This window comes from Giraffa tippelskirchi, chromosome 9 (genome assembly GCF_054371585.1).
Source record: "Giraffa tippelskirchi isolate mGirTip1 chromosome 9, T2T-mGirTip1v1.2.pri, whole genome shotgun sequence".
Lineage (NCBI taxonomy): Eukaryota > Metazoa > Chordata > Mammalia > Artiodactyla > Giraffidae > Giraffa > Giraffa tippelskirchi.
This window is the reverse complement of record NC_137283.1, coordinates 19,121,323-19,146,689: the sequence shown is the minus strand read 5'-3', so window position 1 is coordinate 19,146,689 and position 25,367 is coordinate 19,121,323. Positions and strand designations below refer to the sequence as shown.

The 25,367-nt window shown below is 36.8% G+C and overlaps 1 long non-coding RNA gene across 1 annotated transcript in view; it reads left to right on the top strand.

The window, feature by feature from the left end:
• Positions 1 to 661: 661 nt before the first annotated feature.
• Positions 662 to 25,367, top strand: part of LOC145520768 (uncharacterized) — a 111,427-nt gene continuing 86,721 nt past the window's right edge. Inside the window, exons 1-2 of the long non-coding RNA XR_014064803.1 lie at positions 662 to 1,033; positions 23,761 to 23,862. This is a non-coding gene — a long non-coding RNA (uncharacterized LOC145520768). The remainder of the gene's footprint in view (positions 1,034 to 23,760; positions 23,863 to 25,367) is intronic.

Below are 25,367 nucleotides of genomic sequence, written 5' to 3'. Positions count from 1 at the left end.
TGTGCATTTAGCATGCTATTCACTTCTTCTAGATTGGATTTTATTTCAGCAATTGAGTTATGTAATTTTTTTGGTGGCCTGTATTTCTATCAATAATGCTTTTTAAATTCCTTTAGAACTTTTATTAACTCCTTTTTGAAAATGAGGTCCAGTAGATCAGGGAGTTCTCTTTCATTATTTGTTCTTTGAGGGAATTTATTTTGTTCCTTTTGTTGAAAGCAGTTCCTTGGCTTTTTCATTTTACATTATTTGTATGACTTTAGGAGAAACAGTTATCTACTTTGGTCTTGAAGGTGTGTCTTTATGTAGGAGCTTCTCTGTGTAAACAGAGTCCTATGTTCTTGGCATGCAAGCTGGTTTCAGTATGGGCACCAGCTATGTGATTCTGCTCAGAAGCAGTCCCACATCACCTCCCTTTCTCTGTTACATTGGTCCAAGATCTAGTGCTAGGCTGGAGCTGGCAGTTGGGGTGCTGTGGCTTCAGGAACTGAGGTGGCTGTGCTGCCTTCTGAGATCTGGGCTGCCTCCTTCCAGGACTCTCTGCCCCAGATCTAGCGCTAAGCTATGGTGTGGAGTGGTCAGAGACAGAGTGCTCTTGCTGGAAAATCAACCACTTTACTGAGATGCTCACAATGGGATTGTGACCTCACCTGGACCACACCCCAGACCCTCCATGGTTGTCCCCGTATAGCTAGATGAGTCCTCTCCCAGGGAACTCACAATTTAGTGCTTGGCCACTGCATGTTCTTGTGGCACTGCCCTATGCACTGACAGTGGACTCCATGTCTCCACCTAAATCACAACCCAGGCACCCTAGTCTGTCTCTGCATAGCTAGACTTAGTCTTTACCGTAATCTCACCCCAAGGTGTGAGGTGGAGTGAGCTGGACCTGGGTTGGTAAGCACAGCAAGGAGGCAGCCCCAGTGCATGGCTCTCACTGCCCTCATTGTTGGCAAGCCACATGTGCACACTCCTTGAGAGTGAAGTGGAGGTTTCTGCAATACGCTGTGTGACTCAGTGGATGTTCCAGTAGGTAAGGTGTTTGTCTCTTCTGTGCAGAACCCCAGAACTAGGGTGTGCAGATTGTAACTCGACCTACTCACTCCCCAGAGCAAGGGCCACACTTGTAGACTTCTTTTCCTTACAGATCCCTCCTAGGGGCACAGGTCCTGACCTAGTGCCTTTTTGTCCATCCTACCTGGTTACATGGAGATCTTCCTTGCAGATTTAGCTGTTTGGGAGTTCTTCCAGTTCCAAGATAGTTTTCCATGAGAATTGTTCCACAGGTAGGTGTGTTTTTGATGTGTTGGTCAGAGGAGGTAAGTTCCATGTCCTCCTATTCCGCCATCATGATGCTCCTCCCCAAATAATTTTATGGTAAATATGCTTAATATGACTTATAGGAAATGAATCTTTAGACCATTTCTGTACAAGATACACTATTCCTTGCTAATCTCTTTATCCAAGGGAAAATGTAACCTATAATAATCCTGTAGTATTGGTATAAAGATCAGATGGGACCCTATTAATAAAAGCACTTTGGAAAATATATGAATGCAGGATATTTTATTACTTATTTGATTATCATTGAGTGAAGTGATATGGAAAAGTGCTCAGAAAACAACTCCTGAAGGCACTATTATTCAGTTCAGTTCAGTCACTCAGTCGTGCCCGACTCTTTGCGACCCTATGAATCACAGCACGCCAGGCCTCCCTGTCAATCACCAGCTCCCGGAGTCTACCCAAGCCCATGTCCATCAAGTCGGTGATGCCATCCAACCATCTCATCCTCTGTCGTCCCCTTCTCCTCTTTCCCCCAATCCTTCCCAGCATCAGGATCTTTTCCAATGAGTCAGCTCTTCGCATGAGGTGGCCAAAGTATTGGAGTTTCAGCTTCAACATCAGTCCCTCCAATGAACACCCAGGACTGATCTCCTTTAGGATGGACTGGTTGGATCTTCTTGCAGTCCAAGGGACCCTCAAGAGTCTTCTCCAACACCACAGTTCAAAAGCATCAATTCTTCGGTGCTCAGCTTTCTTCACAGTCCAACTCTCACATTCATACATGACTACTGGAAAAACCATAGCCTTGACTAGATGGAACTTTGTTGGCAAAGTAATGTGTCTGCTTTTAAATATGCTATCTAGGTTGGTCATAACCTTCCTTCCAAGGAGTAAGTGTCTTTTAATTTCATGGCTGCAATCACCATCTACAGTGATTTTGGAGCCCCCAAAAATGAAGTCTGACACTGTTTCCACTGTTTCCTCATCTATTTCCCATGAAGTGAAGGGACAGGATGCCATGATCTTAGTTTCCTGAATGTTGAGCTTTAAGCCAACTTTTTCACTCTCCTCTTTCACTTTCATCAAGAGGCTCTTTAGTTCTTCTTCACTTTCTGCCATAAGGGTGGTGTCATCTGCATATCTGAGGTTGTTGATATTTCTCCCAGCAATCTTGATTCCAGCTTGTGTTTCTTCCAGCCCAGCGTTTCTCATGATGTACTCTGCATATAAGTTAAATAAGCAGGGTGATGATATACAGCCTTGACGTATTCCTTTTCCTATTTGGAGCCAGTCTGTTGTTCCATGTCCAGTTCTAACTGTTGCTTCCTGACCTGCATACAGGTTTCTCAAGAGACAGGTCAGATGGTCTGGTATTCCCATCTCTTTCAGAATTTTCCACAGTTTATTGTGATCCACACATTCAAAGGCTTTGGCATAGTCAATAAAGCAGAAATAGATGTTTTTCTGGAACTCTCTTGCTTTTTCGATGATCCAGCGGATGTTGGCAATTTGATCTCTGGTTCCTCTGCCTTTTCTAAAACCAGCTTGAACATCTGGAAGTTCATGGTTCACATATTATTGAAGCCTGGCTTGGAGAATTTGAAGCATTACTTTATTAGCATGTGAGATGAGTGCAATTGTGTGGTAGTTTGAGCATTCTTTGGCATTTCCTTTCTTTGAGATTGGGATGAAAACTGACCTTTTCCAATCCTGTGACCACTGCTGAGTTTTCCAGATTTGCTGGCATATTGAGTGCAGCACTTTCACAGCATCATCTTTCAGGATTTGAAACAGCACTGTTATTGAGTGGGTGATAAACTGATAGATATCCAAGCTGCATTTTCATATGGATCTATGCTTTGATTTTCATATGAATTTACACAGTACAATAATATAAAATTTTACTGCAATTGGTTTTTCTTTTGAACTGTCTTTTTTATAAATGAAATTGGAAGTTTGACAAGACCCAAGGGAGGTCTTATATCCTTAACACATAGAGGAAAATTACATTCCCAGCTTCTACCCATTAAGGAATATTCAGCCCAACCTCCCTTTCCCATCAGTCAGGCTGACAACATCTCACGTCAAAAAATACAGCAATCTGCCTGCAAAATAGAATTTCCCCAAATGTGTTGAACATAGTTATGCCTTTCCTGACTGTTGTGAAACCAGTGAAGAAAAGCAATAACAACAACAGGAGAACAACAACAACATAAAGACACTAACAAAGCAACTTTAATTTTCCACCATTCCTAAGGTAGAGAGTAAAGTTCACTGTCACTTCTGAATCTCATTGGCAATTTCTAATATTTTGTGTAAATTACTTGATGGTAATTGACAGGCCACCATGTGGGGACGTAGGATGTTTTTAAGTCTGCTACCATAAGCGAGCGATCACTGGGATCTCACAGTGTGGAGAGCTTTGGGAAAGTAAGATGATATTATAACCTAAATATTAGACATGCACCATTGTCTTTTTTTGTCTTTTTTTTTTGAGCTCTACAAGACCATTCATATCAGCTGATGTATTTCTAATGTGCTTTTTCCCTTAGATTGAGCTAACTTGAGGTTTCTGTCCATTAACCAGATATTGTAAAGATCTTTGTGCAATTCCAGGGAAATGAAGTATTTTAATACAAAGTAATAGCCTACACTGAATGTTTTTATCTAAAAGATGCTAAAGGGTATGCAGACAAACATTTGCTCTGAGAAGAACTACAGGTCTTTTTTTTTTTTTTTTAATCTGAACTCCATAGATGGGCTAAAAGAATTCCCTAAACTCCCTCAAGTTGTATATAGAATTATATGTAAATACATTTGAGTTTTCTCTATGGGAAGGGACTCTGGAGCATTTATCAATTTCTCAAAAGGATGAAACCCCCCCCCGAAAAAAATCAGAGCCACAAATTTATATTCAAATTGTAAAATTACATTTCTTCTATCATTTTTTTTTGCTGCAAAACTAATTAAAAAATATCCATTTTTGTTTCACTTATAAGAGTTTGACTTAATATTCCAGGCTGTTGTTCAGTCGCTTAGTTGTGTCTGACTCTTTGCGATCCCACTGAATGCAGCATGCAAGGCTTACTTGTCCTTCACCATCTGCTGGAAATTGCTCAAACTCATGTCCATTGAGTCAGTGATGCCATCTAACCATCTCATTCTCTGCCATCCCCTTCTCCTGCCTTCAGTCTTTGCCAGCATCCAATGAGTCAGCTCTTCACATCAGGTGGCCAAAGTATTGGAACTTGAGCTTCAGCGTCAGTCATTCCAATGAATATTCAGGACTGGTTTCCTTTAGAATGGATTAGTTGGATCTCCTTGGAGTCCAAGGGACTTTCAAGAGTCTTCTCCAACACCAAAGTTCAAAAGCATAAATTCTTCAGTGTTTAGCCTTCTTTATGGTCCAACTCTCACATCTATACATGACTGTTGGAAAAACCATAGCTTTGATTAGACAGAACTTTGTTGGCAAGGTAATGTCTCTGCTTTTTAATACATGATTTAGGTTGGTCATAGCTTTTCTTCTACGAATTTAAAAGGAGCAAGCATCTTTTAATTTCATGGCTGCAGTCACCATCTGCAGTAATTTTGGAGCCCAAGAAAGAAAGTCTGCCACTGGTTCCATTGTTTCCCCATTTATTTGCCATGAAGTGATGGGACTGGATGCCATGATATTAGTTTTTCATTAAATATTCATTGAGTTTTAAGCCAACATTTTCACTCTCCTCTTTCACCTTCATCAAAAGACTCTTTAGTTTGTCTTTGCTTTCTCCCATAAGGGTGGTGTCATATGCATATCTGAGCTTATTGATATTTCTCCCAGCAATTTTGATTCCAGCTTCTGCTTCATCCTGCCTGGCATTTCGCATTATGTACTCTGCATAGAAGTTAAATAAGCAGGATGACAATATACAGCCTTGACGTACTCCTTTCCCAAAATTGAACCAGTCTGTTGTTCCATGTCTGGTTCCGACTGTTGCTTCTTGACCTGCATACAGGTTTGGGGCTATATATAGAAGCTGTGGTGTGGGATAGAGAATGAGAAACAGGTGATGTCCTGGGAATGTGGCCATGAAGTAGAGAGTTAACTAGAATATGCTTTGAGTTCCCTTTGAATGCAAAGAGCTGATGGTTCTTTGAGGAAGGAGAGTTTCCTTGATCACCTGTTGAATCTGTACAAAATAAAGCCAACCCAGGAACAGAGGGCAATTCCTTCCTTGTTGCTACAAAACCTGGGCAACAGAAGAAGGGACATGGAAAAAGACAGATGGTATTAATTCAACCCACTATTTTTGATTTCATTGCTTTGGGAGATGGTCACTGAGAATCTTCTATGATTAATCAATATTTTATGTAGTATGATATTTTTTAAAATCTCAGATGCTGCATAAATTTCCTCTAGGTTAGAAATGATAATGAAAAACACCCATTAGAGTTATTATCGTTACCTTATAACATCAACAGAGTACCACCCAAAAGAAAGAAGTGCAATGATTAGTTGTGCAGTTTTAGACACATAGATTATTAAGTATTAACAACATTGCATCAGAGATATGAGATGGTTCCCCTACAAAATTAGTAGCAGTGATTGACTGATAAAAAACTGAGATTCATTGAGGTGTACAGAGTTGGAATTTGAGCACAATCAGTCTGACTTGAGAGTCAAGGTTTTTAACCAAAAAAAAAACTAAAGTCTTGCTGCCTTGATTAGCTATTGATTTTATTCCTAAGCCAAAAATAGGAAAAATATATTAAGGAAAGATGACCACACTTGGGTGTAAAATATGCAAAGGACAGGATCAAGGAGATGAATCTTAAGAAAAAAAACACGAGAAAGAAATTAACAACATGAAGTTCATTGCAAGTGAAACTATCCACACACACAACAAAGTCCATCAGAGATGAGATCAGAGGTGAGTGTTCAAAATGAGGACAATAGTGTCTTAATTTTAATCTTTCTGGATTAGACTACCCCTGGAATAACATCCATTCCATTTAAGGCATCAATTTTACTAATACTGGCAAACTGATGGGGCTTGGAATGGTATAGGCAATAATAATATTTAGATTTAACATTTAGATTTTGTTTTATAATAGAAACATACAGTTTTTAGGTCCATGGATCTGGAACTAGTCTGCTTGGGTTCAAATCCTGGCCTTCCCACTTTGAAATGTTATAAAATAAGTCATTTAAGCTCTGTGCCTCACAGTATCATCTCTCAAGTGGAGCTAATGGAATAATTTCTCAAAGATTCCTGTGAGGATTGAGTCAATGTATCTGAAGGGTTTAGAACATTGTAACTGCTCTAAGAATAATGTAACAAAAAAAGATACCTAAAGGAGAATGTGCCTTACAAAGAAGAAAATCTTGGTAGGAATTTACCTCCAAATGGCTAGAGAACAAAAATAGTGTCAATAAAGTTACTTGGTAACTTTTACTTCTGAAACATGCAGTATTGTTTGCACTTTTCAATTTTACTCTCCAAATAAAATTAGTAAAAAACAGATAAATAATTATAACCTAATTAATTTTATATTCTCCACCTGATGTTTAAATCCCAAGACATGCTAAGTGCTTGAATATCTGTAGTGAGTGACAGGTAAATAAATACTGAATATATCCTGAGGCAGATACAAAAATATATTTTACAAAAGTAAAAGTTACGTATTCCCGCCAAGTACATTCTATTGCACTCCCCAGAAATAATGTATTGTTTTTTCTGATCATCACCAATGACAATAAGAAATACATAGAAACTTCTGGTCAAGTGATTTATCCATGTTTTTCAATATATATCATTCCCCATAAGAGTTATTAAGCTTACTAATACCATATTCCTGACCTCTTTTCCTTTATCCAGACCTTAGTAGTTTTAGTTTTATAATAGTTTTTATTTTTATTATTAGTAGTTTATTCTGTTTTTAACTTTAAGCAATAAACTTCAACATTGGAGTTAGAATTAGAGTTATTTCTTGAGAAATCAATTTTAAACACTTTCTATCAATTTTCTAATACGTGACATAAGAAATTAGAAATTTCTGTCCATCTTTTATCTGTAATCTTGATTCCTTCATGTTGTGGGTGATTCTAAAAATTGAAGTAAATTAGCAATACCACAAATATTATTTTTTGACAGTTATTCAAACAAGAAATATGTTGCTCTCATTGCTGTTGTTTTCAGTTGCTAAGTCACATCCTACTCTTTGCAACCGCATGCACTGAAGCGCGCTAGGGTCCTCTGTCCTCCACTGTCTCCCAGAGTTTGCTCAGTTTCATGCCCATTGAGTTGGTGATGCTATCTAACCATCTCATCCTCTGCAAGTATGATAGTAGTTGCAAAAAATGAAAAGCCATCCTAAATCACAAAACCTATGTGAAATATATGTTTATCTTTTCATTATGTGATGAATTTCCCTTCCTATTTTTCTATTTTCATTTGGACTTGTTATTTCCTAGGTTGACTATAAAGCTGGGGGTGAGGGGGTGGGGAAAGTGCTTTGTAATTCATGTCTTTTTATTCTCTTACTCTTTCCAGGTTCCTCCCACCAGAGGCTCAAGTATTATTTTTATAAAGTTAAGCTTTCTGAATCATATAATCCCTGAAAATATATTTATATTGTCCCCACATTTGATTGCTAATATTCGTAAGAACTGAATTCTAGGTTAATAGTAATATTTTCTGATATCCTTACAGGAACTCAGTCCTGAAGATAGTTATTTTCCTTTGAAGGCAACTTCATTTTATTCTTCCCAGTATTCCAATTCTTTATTGGGGGCATTTTTAAAATTAATTTGTCTTATACAGTGTAATCTATACAGTGTAAAGATTTTGGACTTGAAATAAAGCATGAAGTGAAGTGAAGTGAAGTCGCTCAGTTGTGTCTGACTCTTTGCGACCCCATGGACTGTAGCCTACCAGATTCCTCCATCCATGGGATTTTCCAGGCACGAATATTGGAGTGGGTTGCCATTTTCTTCTCCAGGAGATCTTCCCAACCCAGGGATTGAACCCTGGTCTCTCACATTGTAGGCAGATGCTTTACCATCTGAGCCACCAGGGAAGCTCTAAATAAAGCACAGGTAAATTTAAAAATTTTACACGAACCTTCATAGGTGAGTTTGTTCTATATTTTCTTTTCTTGACATTTTCCCTTGTCCAATTTTACTTTCAAAGTATTGCTAGAATTACAAAATGAATGTGTGAAGAGTTGGCTTTGTTTCCCTTCCTCCTTTTTGAACAGTCACCAAATTGGCAGATTTGGTAAAAATAAATTATGAAATGGCCTGATGACCTTTGCATTTGTGTGAGTGAGGGTAACATACAGGAGATATATTTCATTACCATTTCAGTTTTCTGAAAGCTTTTCTGTGTTTTGTAGAGGCCAGTTTGGTAGTTTTCTAGAAATTTCCTTTTCATTTAATTGTTCAAGTTTCAAAGAATACATTTGTTTATGCAATCAATCAAGACAATTAAAAATAATTGAGTTACTATAGACATATTACCTTTTTGGTTGACATTTTGTTATTTATCATTTTTATTATTTCATAATGTCATTTTACATAAGAATTTTATTGAAGCATAGCATGCATCTTTTGTATGTATTACTATTCTTAATTGCTCTATCGTTTTCTATCTTATAAATTTCAATTCTTACCATTATTATGTCTTTCCTTATGCAAATTATATGGATTAATTTTCTGTTTTTAAATATAATTTCTTGAGATGGAACTTGATATAATTGATTTTCATCCTTTCTTCTATCTTTCCTTATGCAAATTATATGGATTAATTTTCTGTTTTTAAATATAATTTCTTGAGATGGAACTTGATATAATCGATTTTCATCCTTTCTTCTATAATGTATACATTTAAAGTGAAAAATAGCCCTCTACAAAGAATTATCTCTATCTCAATGGCTTTGATATATTGTGTTTTCAGTATGATTCAAGTGCAGAATGCTTTTTCGCTTACATTTTTATTTCTTCTGTGATCCATCTGTCATTTAGAAATGTGTTATTTGTTTCTAAATATTTGAGGATCGTTTTATTCTCCTCCTCCTTTCTCCCCCTTCTTCTTAGTCCAAATTCCCCCCTTCTTGCCCTTATCTCCTTCTTCATTTGATGATAATGATGATGTTATTGATTTATACCTTAATTCATTTCCATGCAAAGATAATACTCTGGACATTTTCAGTGTCTTCATATTTGTTGAAATTAATTTGCAAACCAATTAAAGTCTAGTTTTAAAATTCATATTCATTTAAAAAACACATTGATTATTATTTTTTGTTTTGTATGATCTGTGAGTGTGTATTTTTTAATTTTTTTCTATTTTGGCTACACTGCTTGGCATGTGGGATCTTAGATCCCTGAGCAAGGATCAAATCTGCGCCCTCTGCATTCTAAGTGTGCTTAGTCACCCAGTCATGTCCAGCTGTTGGCAACCCCATGGATGAGCAAATCCCTCCCTGGCCAGAAGATAATGAAATGGTATGGTAATGGTTGATTTTATGTGTTAACTGGGCTAAGGGATGCCAATGCAGCTGGGAAAACGTTATTTCTGGGTGTGTCTATGAGAGTACCCCAAGAAGAAATCAGCGTTTGAATCAGTAGACTGAGGGAAGGATAGCACCCTCACTGGTGCTAGTGGCCGTCATTGGGTTTGTTGAGGATGGAAGAGAACCAGAACATGTAAGAAGGATGATTTTTTTTTTCCTTTTGCTTGAGTTGGGTCATCCATATTCTCTTGTCCTTGGATGTGAATGCTCCTGGTTCTCAAGTATTCAGACTCAGACTAGGACTTAGACTAACAGCCCTTTGATTCACAGACTTACAGATCTGAACTGAATTGTAATACGGATTTTCCTAGTTCTTTAGCCTGTGGAACTTGTCAGCTTTCATAACAAAATGAGTTCCTATAATATATTTCCTCTTACATTCCTATCTATCTATCATCTGTCTATCCTATTGTTTCTGTTTCTCTGAAGAATTCTACTACAGACAACTTTCTATGAAAGAAAACTATTGTCAACACAGAAACCTATATTCAGTGAAATAACATTTCCAGACAAACAAAAATGAAGGCACATATTCTTCATTAGTCCTATTCATGAGTGAGGATGAAGTTTAGCAAACATACTGATAGCATTTTGATACTGGTTGGTCTTGGGACCCTAAAGCAGAGAACTCAGATAAGCCATTCCTGACCTTCTAATCCATGGAAACTGTGAGACAAATAAATGTGTATTATTTTAAGCTGCTATGTTTGTGGTAAATTTTTACACTAATAAAAAAGTAATACATACTCTATTACATGGAGTGTTCTTCTTTATCTCTTGTAATGATTTTGACCTTAATGTCAACTGGATTTATGTTAGTATAGCTAAATCAGTTTCTTGTTGCTGTTCTTAGTGTTTCTTTGCATAATATATTATTTTACATTATTTTATTTTCAACTTTCAGAGCATCATATTTAAAGTGTATTTTTCTAAAAAACGTAATTTGTTTCTGTGATTGTTTTGTTGTTACAGTTTATCCAGGAAGAAAATTTCATATTTTATTTGGAGTATTTATTTTATTTACAGACATTATTTAGTTTCAATCTCTCTTACCTCTCCTTAATTTTTTTTATCTTTTGCCTTCTTTTGTAGAAATTGTTATTATTTTTCCACTCTCCTCTACTGTCATTACTTATACATTCTTTTTAGTCTTCTTTCATTGACTTCTTAGATTTTAAAATGATCGTTGTTGAATTAACATAATTTAATATAATTAGTACTCATTTCTAAGACAATTCCATTTATCATCCTCCTGGTACTTCTGTCATTATGGTTCTATCGTGCATTTTAGTTCTATATATTTTATTCTCCAGTAGACATTATAAGCATTTGTACAGTCAATTTTCATTTAGATTTACCCATATAATAGTGGTATATAAAGAAAACTGAGCACCAAAGAATTAATGCTTTTGAACTGTGGTGTTGGAGAAGACTCTTGAGAGTCCCTTGGACTGCAAGCAGATCCAACCAGTCCATCCTAAAGGAAATCAGTCCTGAATATTCATTAGAAGGACTGATGCTGAAGCTGAAACTCCAATACTTTGGCCACCTGATGTGAAGAACTGACTCATTTGAAAAGACTCTGATGCTGGGAAAAATTGAAGGCGGGAGGAGAAGGGGACAACAGAGGGTGAGATGGTAGGATGACATCACCGACTCAGTGGACATGAGTTTGAGTAAACTCTGGGAGTTGGTGATGGACAGGGAGGCCTAGCATGCTGCAGTCCATGGATCTCAAAGAGTCGTACAGGACTGAGCAAATGAACTGAACTGAACATAATAGTATCTTTCTATCACTGGTCGCTCAGACAGTAAAGCATCTGCCTACAATGTGGGAGACCTGGGTTCAATCCCTGGGTTGGGAAGATCCCCTGGAGAAGGAAATGACAACCCACTCCAGTACTCTTGCCTGGAAAATCCTATGGATGGAGGAGCCTGGTAGGTTACAGTCTATGGGGTCGCAAAGAGTTGGACACAACTGAGCGACTTCACTTTCACTTATTTTCAATCACTATTTATTCCCTCTTCTATTTCTTGTTTTCCAGATGGAATAATTTTCTTTTGCATGAAACACTTTAAAATAAGATTAATGAAGAAAAGTAGTTTTTGTTTTTGTTTGCCTAGTAATGTTGTTATTTCATAAATACGCATTTTGGAGTTGACAAGTATTTTCTTTCAACTAAAGATGATGATTTGCTGTCTTCTGTCTTCCATTTTTGTGTGAAAAGTCAACTCTCAGTTTTTGTTTTACTTCTTAAAAAGTAATAGATATTGTTTTATTTGTTTCTATTAGAGAGTGCTTCTTTATCTTTAATTTTAAGCAATTTTAAAATATTAATGTGACATGCCTTACTGTCACTTACTTTCTGTTTATTCTGTATACTTGGGCCCTAGCATTTTTTCAATCTGTGGGTTGATGCATTTGATCAGCCTTGAAAAATCATAACCATTATCTTAAGTGTTTCTTTACCATTCTTTCTCCTCTGCCTTCTCTGAGACTCAAATTACATGTATGTTAAATGTATTCACTATGTCTCATAAATCTCTTACATTCTTTTATGTATCTTCCATCTTTTTTGCTTTCCATGTCAAATCTGGATATATGCTGCTGCTGCTGCTGCTGCTAAGTCGCTTCAGTCGTGTCCGACTCTGTGCGACCCCATAGACAGCAGCCCACCAGGCTCCCCTGTCCCTGGGATTCTCCAGGCAAGAATACTGGAGTGGGTTGCCATTTCCTTCTCCAGTGCATGAAAGTGAAAAGTTAAAGTGAAGTCGCTCAGTAGTGTCCGACTCTTAGCAACCCCATGAACTACAGCCTACCAGGCTCCTCCATCCATGGGATTTTCCAGGCAAGAGTACTGGAATGGGGTGCCACTGCCTTCTCCACCGGCAACTTATTTTTCAGTTCACTTATTCCTTCTGCTATCAGTAGTTAAATTGATATACTAAGGTCTTATTTTAACTTAGTTTAGTTTTATTTCTACAATTTCCACTTGAATCATTTCATATAGAATCTGATTCACAGTGAATTACTTTTATAAATCATTTCTTTTCTTTTTTCTTTTTCATTTATTTTCTTGAAGTGATGACAGTTATTTTAATTAAGCCTGATAACTACAATGTGTATATCATTTGCATTTCCATTTGTGTTCACTCTTTGCCCCTCTTTATTCATTCATTCACTCATTCATTCATGTTTGTATGCATATATGTGCATTCATTCATTCATCTGTATGTGTGTGTGTGTGTATATATATATATAGTATGCCTGGCAATTTTTTATTAAGTGCCAGTATATCATATAGAAATGATAGAAAATATGGATGATTTTTTAATTCTTCTAGAGAGAATTTACTCTATTATCTGGCAAATAGAACATGAAGAGATTATCTGAGCCCAATTAAAAACTGTAGAGTATTTGCACGTCTTTTAATCTGATGATGTAATCCTCTAATTCAGCAGTTTTTCCATTGATAGGGGCATGGTTCCGGCAGCAATGTGAGTGATGGGAAGCAACAGATGAATGGGCAAGTGGCTGGCTTGCCTGCCACTCACCTTCTGCTGTGTGGCCTGGTTCCTAACAGGCTGTGGACCTGTACAAGTCTGCAACCAGGGGGTTGGAGGTTTCTGCTCTAGGTGTTCCAAATGTGAGCATGTGGTGTTCACTAGAATTCTCCGTCATGATAAATACTGAGTTTCAGTTTCTCCTCGTCCAGTACTTTGGGTCTGCCAAAAAGTTACTAATTTGGATAGCTACTTTCTGCATGATTTCTTAATGTTTTGCCCTGTGCACCTTAAATATAAGCAAATGCCTAAATATGAAATTATGTGGCAAGTTCTGGACTAACTTCTTTGTACCACCTTCTCTGTAATAAGGCCCTAGTTACCTTCACATCTCTGAACTCCGTTTTTTTGTCTCCCTGCCCTGGAGTACTTTACAAAATTTTTTATGATTTCTTGCCTCTTAGAAGCTATCCATTTTCCTGTTTCTCAGCCATGTACCAAAAATAAGTAAATGCCCCCAAAGGGGAAAGTAGTGTACAGAACTTTGGGTTCAACTCAGTGAGTTTCCCTTGTTTCTAGATTATAGCCTCTCATGTCCTGGCTGCTATATAGCAGCTTTTCTGTGTTTTCACAAAGATTCATTTCTGTACCTCTTTCATGGTAATTTACATTTTGAGAGTTCATATGATACAATATAAGCTATACTATCATAGCTAGAAGTAGAAATCACTTACAAGAACATACTTTTAATTTCAGAGACTGTATCTAGTTGTCTGGATTATTCAATTTCATGTTAATATGCTCTTTTTTTTTTCACTTAGACCACATCATCTTGATCATGCTGAAGATATAAATTAGAATCTTAAGTTCCTTTCTGTTTGTTGCATTGTATGTTTCTTCTTATATTAATAATTTATATTATCTTTCAATTGCATGCCTAAGATATTTATTAATTTTTGATTCATTATATATTATATATATATTTATAAAACTTTATATGAATTTTTAAAATTTATAAAATTTTATTTTATAAAAAACATTTTTATTTTAAAATAATATATATTTATATACATAATATACATTATATATATGGTTCATTTATATATATTTTTATGGATAAGTAGTAAAAGTTTGTTTTAGGCAGCTGTGTCTGTTTACCTAATATACTACTTCACTGAATGGATAAGTAAGTTGCTATGGTTTCTGTGTAAGTGGAAAACCTGACCCAATGTCAGTATTTTTTTTTAAATGGTGTTTTTCTTTAGAGTAGGTGGATTTGCTTAGAACTCATATAATTACCCAAGTAAGAAGTATCTTCTTTATGAGTGAAGTATTTTCTCATGTTTGACCCTCCCCCCAAAGTTGGAATTCCCTTCATTTCTCTTTGGATATCTCTTGTAGGGTTAAAGTTATTGTGACTCACTTTTCTCTCAACAGCTTCAGCATCTACACAGTGGATGCCTCCCAGGAAAATAATTTGCTCTGCTTAAAGCACATTCTGTTTAGATCACTAACTAGGAACCAATTCTATAGACAGAAAAAAGAAGTGTCTTGCTAGTTATGCAGGACCATCCATAAGGCAACCTGCAGATAACTCTCCAGGCAACTATCCTGAGAAGTTTCCATCGGTCTTCTATTCATAGATGCTCATTTTTGTTTGGTGCCTTTTTGTGGTTCCACCTGAGAGTCATCTCTCTGGTACATATTCTCCCTTGTGTTTTTTAAATCCACATAAACCTGTCCACTTTTCTATTCCAAGTTATATCAGTAGGTTCAATTCAATTTTGTCTGACAAGTTGTATCTTTTATTAGTCCTACCATTAATTATCTATCATTTGTGGCATTTGGATTTAAACTGGGGAGAAGACACTGTGCATAATTTGGGACTTTTAAATAACATATTATGTGTTTAACAATATGTATTTAATAAATGTATGTGGTTGAGACTCTCAGTGGTGTCCAACTCTTTGCAACCCCATGGACTATAGCCTGCCAAGCTCCTCTGTCCATGGGATTTCCCAGACAAAAATACTGGAGTGGGTTGCTATTTCCATCTCCAGGGGATCTTCCCCACCCAGGTTTCGAGCCCAGGTCCCCTGCATTGTAAGTGGATTCTTTGCTGGCTGAGTCACCAGGGAAGTCCATGGTTTTATATAAATATATATATTATATATATTATATTATATTATATATATTATATTATATTATATATTATAATGTATACTTATATATATATAATATATAATAGATATTATGATAAATAATATTATATATGTATATATAAATACACACAAATAATATTAAACGCTCACCTAGGCTATTTGTTATCGCTTAACTCAACTAAAACAGCATGTACAGATGGCCATGAATTCATAACATTAAGGTAGAATTATATTTTCACTTTTGGAGTCTTGTTATTATATGTCTTCATATAAACTGTCTGCTATAATAAAAGATTTCCTAATTTTGTTTAAGACATTAATGATATTTGCAGATGCCTTGCTTTTCATGTATTACTTATCTACACAAAGTTTATTATATTTGCTTTGTATTTATACAAAATATATACTTAAATCTCCTTTTATAGCATATTTATTTTTTTTTGCTGTCTGTTTATTCATTTCATTTTCATTGCCAAGTTAATTAAATGAGTTACACATAATTGACTTTGTTTTTCAATGAGGATTAGAAAACATTTGAGAAGAAAGTTTGTAAAATAACAAAGTACTTTTAAAGAGTGTACTGTGATCAGAGTACCCTGTGGAAAGTAATAACATAAAACAAAGATAGCTATGAGATATGTGGCAAGACCTCATTGTACTATAATTTCTGGATATATGTACTTTAGTACAAAGAATTTATGAGTACCTACAGGTGTATGATATTCTGCAAGATGATATGAAAGGACTGGGAAACAAACAAACAAACAGAAAGAACTCCCCACCTTCCCACTTTCTCCCTTATTTTTTCCCCAGTTTTACTGAGATAGAATTGCCATACAACCCTTCCTCCTTTCTTTCTGAGATTCTAGGATAGGTGTAGAGAAATGAAACGTGTCAGCTACAGAGGAGTAAATGTTCAGTTTGAGTTCAATGTATTAGGATTTCAGGAACAATGCAAGGAGAAATATCTAACACAGTCTAGAAAAGCAAGGTGGACTTCTCAGAAAAGATGGTGTATAACAAAGGAGCTCACACTACACAGGGCTATGAAGAAATGTATACAGAATTCCTTAACTCACTTTGCCCTTCAACTGTTCTTATATGTCAAATTCCTTCGCAGGGCTTGTCCATCATTTATTTGATATTTTATTTATTTATTACTTGTATTTTTTATATCAGTGTTGGATAGTAGCACAAGTGCCAGCTATCTTCCTGTTTTCTTCCATCAACTGGGCCCTTTTTGTCCTGAAAGCTACTAGCTGAGAAGCAAAAATGTTAAGAATGATACAGAATAAGAAGCAAAAATGCTAAGAATGGTATAGAATATAGGGTCTCACAGGGCTGTGATGTGGGCCATTGTGGTGCTGGCTAAACAGTTCAAGTATCCCTGTTGCTTCTGTGTCTCCTGCTGGGGCTGAAGTTGGCAGAGCAAGCTCTTCTGAAGGAAGAGCAGAAGGAAAGTGAAGAGAGCAAAGACAACATGGCACCAACAGGGAGGAGAGCTGGCACCCGCTCCCTCTCTCACCACCATCAAAGCCTCCTCTTCAGACCTGCAGGTGACCTGCAAGAGAGGCTGGTTTTGAGTCATGAAGATAAACACTCACTAGCCCAGGAGTTGGAAACGCAGGAGGAAAAGACATGATGCAGGAGGAGCTGCAGACTTGGTTGATGCCTCAGCGGCTGTACTTAGTAACTTGGCATTTGGAGAGGGAGGTCCAGCAGAAGCTGAGGGTGCTGGCAGCACTGGGTTGAGGGAAACTGGGCCATGGCCCCATACCGGCCTCAGGTCAAGGGCAGCGCGCATGGAGCTGAGCATGTGCGGGTGCCGTACTCTCATTGGTAGGCTGATGAAGGACGCAACCGATGCTTCTTTCCCGCCTTCCACATCTCATATACAGTGTCTGTTTGTGACTAGCACTTCATAGGGAAGGGAGTTCTGGGAAACACAGCCCCAGTTTATGAACTTGGTGGCCCTGCTCTAAGACAACCACTCAGAATCTTTTATTTATCTTAACTCAATCCTAACTCTGGAAACATTCTGCTATGCAGCAGTGCCTAAGGTTTTCTGCTGCCTTATGTCTCCAAGTCTGATTGGATTCTCCTCACATATGACAGTGTATCATCATGGGCAAGAGGGAGAGATTTAGGATAAGCCTGGATTCCGTCCTTTGTCTTTCTTGCTGGGTGACTGTGGCTGCATCTCCTCTTCTCTGCCTTAACCGCAAGATGTGGAGAACAATGGGCCACCCACGGGGCTGTTGTGAGGATTATGTGGGATATTGCTGAAAAGTACTGAACACAGTAACTGGCAAATCAAAAAAGCCCTGTGAATTTGGGATATTATTTTAACAGATAACCTTGCCTCCTACTGTATCAAATTGAGTTGCTTTACAATTGCTCCTATCTATTGCAAAATTTCCAACAATTACAGCTATCAAATTTCTCATGGAAAGAAAATGTTCCTCTTGTTTTGTAAAGAGAACTCTTTCTTTAGTTTTCTAAATTCCATTTCTCTACCTTTATTCTAGAAATGTTGATTTATTGATTATTATAAAGCCAAACAAATTACACTGCTGTTTGGAACAGATTCCCTCTCATAAAGCTTGGAGATAACCAAGAAAGCAAGATGGTTTCTTATTTTGATAAGTTCTCTCAAGAAAATAAATGATATGCTGTGATAGGATATGACTCCCAGGCAGACTACTTCAGAGAATGTTGTAGGAAAAAAATCTTTTACAGAAGGAAATACTTGAAATGAAACCTGAGGCATGAAGATTATCCAGGCTGGGACCAGCATGCAAATATGTCCTAAATCTCATCCTGACTTGGAGGAAATTAGGGGTATCAATGAGTCATCAGATGTTGGGGGTGAGACGGGAAGAAAAGGGGCAAGGCACAACCATTAAAAGAATGATACAACCATTAAGAAGAACAGGATACCACAAAAACCAGTTAGAACCTACTAGGTTCAAGATGGTGGAAGATTTGACTTCCAGTAAACCTTGAGCCTCATCATATGTTCATTGTGATACATCATTGTCGTTCAGTCTCCAAATCGTGTCTGACTCTTCTCGACCCCATGGACTGCAACATGCCAGGCTTCCCTGTCCCTCACTGTCTCTTGGAGTTTGCCCAAATTCATGTCCATTGAATCAGTGATGCCATCCAACCATCTCATCCTTTGTCACCCTAGATACCTTAGCATATGCTAAATAACACCCACAGACAACGTGACAGTTCCAAGACCAACCATAAATGGCAAAAATGTGAGTGGTTGTTTCAATTCATGGACTCCCCACCTTTTCTCCCAGATAGAACATTCCTCCCACTCATTACCCTAAAAAATTACACAGCCTGTAAAAATTAACTACCACCCCATTTTAAGCCTCTCTTGACTTCTCAGTTTGGCCCACATTCTGGACTGTGCATCTCTCTAAATAAACCTGTTTTCACTTTATTATAGTTTGCTCTTGAATTTTTTCTTGCATGAAGCCAACTTGGCAGCATGTCCAAGATACTCACTAGAGACCTGGTATAGGACAATCCTCTTCTGCCCCATTTCTTTCACAACAGGGAGAAGGTTCTGAGAAGAGTTTTGCAGGTAAGATGGGGCCAAAGCATGTTTTGTTGGAAGGAAAGAAAGGCTCACTTTATCCATTATCTTCATTCTTACTGAAGTTTTCAATTTCTGTCTTTCCCCTGACATTTCATTTCATCCTGCAATTATGTTATTGTCTTTCACTCACATTAATACATTAAGTTTCTTGATTCTGCCACTGTTTCAAACTACTAGTCTAGCTCTCCCATTCTCTCCAAGGTCAAACTTTTCAAAAGAAATTGACAACTGTTTCTTCCTTTCAAATATTGCTTAATTTGTGGAGTTGGGCATATTACCTATATCAATCTACTGAGTTTTTTAAAAAAATGATCCCCCACCTGCTAAATCCAGTGGTATTACCTAGCTGGTCTTTCCCTCTTCATTTCTTTAGCCTTTGGACAGTACTGTTTGGTTTCTCTGTCACATCACAATCCTCCGTGTTCCTAGGTCCACAAACCAGTTCTTGGGTTCCTAAGCACCACTATTCTATCTCCTTTGAAACAGTTTCTTGCTTCTATTCCATAAGTACAAAAATTTCACAAAGGCTCTGTTCTTGCTCATCTTTTCTACTCTTTCCCTACCTTCTTTGTCTGTGTCATCTAATTCTTTGGCTTTAACTATTATATCTGCCTGGATAGTCACAGATCTGAATGTTTAGTCCTGATAATTCTCTCACATTGTCATATTTCATTTCTGAGAACTTGGCTAACTGTACCTGGATGTCACTCATGCATTGCTAACTAAATACGCTGAAAGATTATTACCTCTTCAAGAATGAATCTTGGTGCTCTCTCTTTATTCATGGTGATTTTTACCACTTAAAAATGTAAAGTTATCTTTAACTCCTTCTTCTTCCCCATTCCTCGCCCTTAGCTTATCAGCTTTCCTTATATGGTTTCAGTAATAAAAGAAATCTTCTGTTGCTTTCCATATCTTTCCACCAAGTCTCCAAACTTCCCCTCATTGTGTTCACTATTTCTTCTAACATCAGTTACAACCCCATTAGAAGACTTTCCTACTCAGCTTGTATCTTCTGTCTCTGAATCTTCGCTTGTTCTCCTGTATTGTTCCCATCAGAATACAAAGACTCCTACATCCCCCATCTGAACAAAGGCGACAATAAACAACCAAACATCAACTGAAAGAGAATAGATCCTCCTCTTGACCTTATGTCTCTCTTCTGTATTTGCACTATTTTTTCAGCCTTCATTTAAAGCTGAACTTCCAGAAATAATTCTCTATAAAATGTATCAAGTTCTTCAGTTCCATTTACTCCTAATCTTATTAAAATAGGACTTTTGCCCCACACTTCATTGGAATTCCTTTTGTCAAAATCCAACGACCTTCATGTGATCAGTTATAAGGATCACACTATTCTTGCTGACTCTCTCAGAGAAACTCAGCATGCTTGATTGTGCTTTTTCCTTGTAGCATTCTCCTCTTTTTGCTCCTGAGACACTTCTGTGATTTCTTGGTTTTGCTACTATAATTTTAGCAGATGCTCTTTGGCTTTAACAATTATGATGATTATTATTTTTAGTCTTCTAGAAATTTAGCATTCACCCATGAAACAACAATGAAAAGACCAATATTTTCACCTAAAATTAACATAAAATTTCTGAGTCTATGATCTGTTTTCCCCCATTTTGCAGAAGTTTCAATAAAAAATTATTGAAAAAAAAATTTACCACATTGATATTCAGTCAGGGGAGAAAGCTAAAGAAGTCAACTTGAGTCTTGAGGGAGATCAGGAACCTTGTGGTAAAATGGAAGAACTGTCTAAGGCAGATACAGTGAATGGGAAGGCCCTTGACGCCTTTAGAATATAAGCAAAGGAAAGAATAAGAAGAAATTCGTAACGTTCTCTAGATTCAGTATGTTGAATTTCAACAGTCAGCAGTATTTGTTGTGCCACTTGCTTCCCCCACCCCCGCCCCACCTTAGGGTAACTTGTCATCCTCTTTTATTAACTCATGCATTGAAAATATTTCTGAGCCTATTCCATAATACATGACTCAAAGAAAAATAGGCAAGCTCTGTTAGATACAAAGTTGGAGACATTCATTTTCCTCTCCCCTCTGAGCCTTTTCTCAGTTTAGAAGTTGAGTCAGTATTGAACTAGATTTCTGTCTGATGGGCTACAATTATTCTATCCCTCCATTAATTCCTGGTATCATAATGCCCAGTTTTTGTGACACAGATTTGCTTTGTTGTGTTGATTTTTTTTTCAGCTTGACAGAATATAATGAAATCAGCCAATGAGGATAGAATTTGGAATATTATTGCTTAAGTTTACATTTTGACAAATAACTGATTCCCCTGAACCTCCCATTTTTCTCCTCTTTTACTCCATTAAAATTATTTGATTTATTACTTCTGGACAGAAGATAAATCATTTTGCTTAGTGCACCTTTAAATCAAAACCAAATATGAGAAATTAGTTTAATATTTTATTCTAGATTTACTTATCTCCATAACATTTGGCTTAGTCCTGTCAGGAGTGATATGTCAAAGATATTCTTTTATGCAGTATTTATTCTCCATAATTTCCCATCTTTTTGTTTTTATGGAGTGTGATCAGAATTGCTAGAAAGAACATCCAATGAATTTGTCAGTGATACAATCTTCTAGTTGCTATTTGATTCATTCTCTTTAATTCACCTTTTATTATAGTGCCCATCTTCTCCTTGTTTACTGTTAAATATGGGACAAAACTCACAACTTTCTGTGATAATATTCAAGGCTATCTAAAATTTAATGGCAGTGATGTCTTTGAATTGCTGCTATGCATCCTGCTTTTCTTTTTTTGGTAACAGTAAAAAGAATAGTTGTTAGGGAACTAATTGTATTCAGCTTTCAGCCAATACAGTTTTTATTCTCATGGTTGACTCTGCCACCAGTTCCTGGGTACTCTAATTCAGGCTTAGGTCATCAGAGCATCACAGCCCCAGTTCTCAGTGTTTGATATGCCAGAAAAAGGTAAAATCAGAATTTGTCAAAGCCAATTATTGAACTTTTGAGAAAGAGATTACTGTCTTTATCCCTGAACTTGAAATTTTGAAAACATAAACCTGGAACTCTAATTCATCTTACCATCTTGCCTTCATGAGAGAAAAATTATGTCTGAAGATGAAACCAATAAAGAGACAAGCTGTTCAGAGAGATGAGTAGAAATAGGGTTTGGCTTTGATAACACTGGTTTAGTTTCTTGATCAAGCCATACTTGAAGGGGAACTTTTTTGATATTTTATTTACACAAGCTAATGATTTCCCTCTCTCATCTCTATCTTTATTTATTGTTCTCTCTCTTTTCATTATGCTAGTCTACATTTCCCATTAACCACTTGCTACTAAAAGTATTTAACTATCACATGTCTAACCATTTATATGAATATTCTACTCTATGAAGTACCTGTTTTCGAAATGCATTTTAGCATTTTCTTAAACACGTCACTGACTCTCCTAACATTTCACCAGTATGAACTTTGAAAACTTTCACAAAGTGAAAACTTTCACTTTGAACTATATATTTTACATTTGGATTATTTGCTTTCTGAATTTAACATTAACACAGATTTGGATTTATTATCCAAATTATTTATATTGTAGAGTTATTTATATTGTATAGTTACGTGATTTCCTTCATAACTGTCATCTATATATTGTGCTTTTAGCCAGCATTTCCAATCTGTAGTCATTATGGTGCTGTAATAGATGCTGTTTAATGACTGTACCCTTTATTTTGTCCTATTTCCCCACCGTGCCTAGGAGTTTGCCTTGCCTAGACAAACTAGGAGCATTTTTCAGCTTGTTAAGCATATTCATGTAGTGAATTGATTTGTGGGGGATTTTAAACCAGAAACTTTAGACTTAAATACTCACAGAGGTAGGTAACATAAAAGACTGAAGCTAATGTAAGACCATAGATCCTAAATTGTTTTATTATCTCCAGCTTTAGCAGTGGTTAGTCATTTCTCTCTAAAATGCTGAGGCCGTGTGCTGGTCAGTCACCCTGGCCAGACCAAACCAGTGTCTGCACCGTCTGGCCCCGTGCTCGTGCCCTTCCTCTGCCGTGAGGGCGCTCCTCACTCCTCTAGATGCCAGCTGCTAGTGCTGTGCTTCTAATGTTAACTTCTGTAGATCTCAAGTTCCCACCTCCTGATACTCATTGATACCAGAGCCTGAGTAAACCTCTCACTGTGGAAATTTATTACTTCTTCTAAAAACCTTGAAGAGCCAATCATAATTAAAATTTTGTGTATGTAAGAGGTTGTTAAATCATTTGTGTATATTGAAAAATGAAATTGGTAAATAAAACAAATCATGGGGTATACTATGAAATGGACTGTAAATTTTACATGAAATTACATTAATAATTTTTTATTCTTAAAAACTCTACACCTCCTTCTTCTCAATAAAAGAAAACATTCAATCAAATAAAATTTTTATCAGGCATAAGTGTTCTACTATCACTAGCTGTTCATCTTATTTTGGTGAAATTATTAAGAGGCAATATCGTAAAATGACACATTTTGTATTTACCTGGGACATTTCAGGAGTATCCCAACAGTTACTGAATTATAAATTTTGTCTGATTTATCGCTGTTTCTAGTGCATTCAACCGAGCATTGTTTATCTCTTTTGTGCCAGGTTCTGTGTTAATTACTGCAGAGATTCTGGCAGAAAGGGCCCCAGACTCAACAAACTAACAACCCATTTCCTGTGGAGAGGGGAGTGAACAGCAGTAGACTGGTGAGTGTCCTGGGTTTAACATTCCTGTTTTCACATATACATGAGGCACTGGAAAGTCCCATCATGGAAGGCCTTGACGGTCTTGCTAAGAATGAGATTTGTATTATATACATTTGGCTAGTCATCGATTCTAACTGACCTCTCTCCTTTTATAGTCCACTCCTGCCATCATTATGTTAGTAAAATGAGGTGCTTTGGAGCATTATTGAATGCAATGATTTGCAAAGATCTCAACCTGTACCCATAACATGTGTCAGGGATTTTTCCTCTACAGAGATTTAATGACTATTCTGAGTAAAGTTTCCTACTTTCAGGGATTTATATAGTGACTGATTGAATGCTTCTCTTCTCATGAAATGTGAGAAAAGTGCAAGTCCCACCTATCCATCTCTTGCATTTTATTTATTTTCATGTAAATATCTGGAAGATTTCTGCAAGGTTTTAGAGGATTAAAAAAAAAAATAACTTGGGGGAAGGAGTTCTGCAATCTTCCTGTTGCGTGTGGCTTGAGAAGTTACGTAACCTGGTCTTCTCTTTGTATTTGCAGAAGGAGCTGTGTCTGGTCTAGGTTTACACATATTAGTGTGATTAATTTATTTAATGTAAATATAAAATGCATCTCTTTTATGTAGGAGAAGTCTTCACTGGGATCATTCCAGTGGTAGCAGTGGTAAATATTCCAAGGAATTATAAGTCTTGACAGAGAATTTTAAAGTTTAAATTAAGCTTTATGCATATTGATTAGTCTTCCCAGGTGGTGCTAGTAGTAAAGAACCTGCCTGCAAATGCAGGAGACATAAGAGACATGGGTTCAATCCTTGGGTCAGGAAGATCCCCTGGAGGAGGGCATGGCAACCCATTCCAGTATTCTTGCCTGAAAAATCCTTTGGACAGAGGGGCCTGGTGGGCTACGGTCCATAGGATCACAGAGAGTTGGATGCAACTGAAGTGACTTAACACACATGCGTGCATATCAATTGGTATGTGTTATGGACAATGAGAGAGGTAATGAGATTTATACATGAGACATAGTAACACTCGCCAAAGAACAAATATGCATGGGAATCCACATGCACCATATTGTTATTTCTTTTGCTAGAGAATTATTTTTGCTATCTTTCTTACCGAAGTGTTTGAGAAACCTTCTTAGGAGATATAGTTTGAGGGACAGGGTATTGAAATTAAAACCTAATTTTAAATCTCAATTTTGTTGTTTTTTTCACCATTACTTAACCTCTGAGATCCTGTTTCCTTACTTGTAAAATGGTAATCATGATTATAACACCAATATCATAATAGTATAGTGGGTAATAATTAAATAAGATGATAAAATGAAAAAGACTAATAAAGTACCTAGCACTCAGTAGGAAAGCTGCATTAATTGCATTCTTTCTCCCTCTTTGATAGTCATGATAAAAAAAAATTACTTAATAAAATGTCAGAATAATGCAATGGATGGCAGATGCTTTTTTGATAGAATTGAATAATATTTTCCATGATTGCCC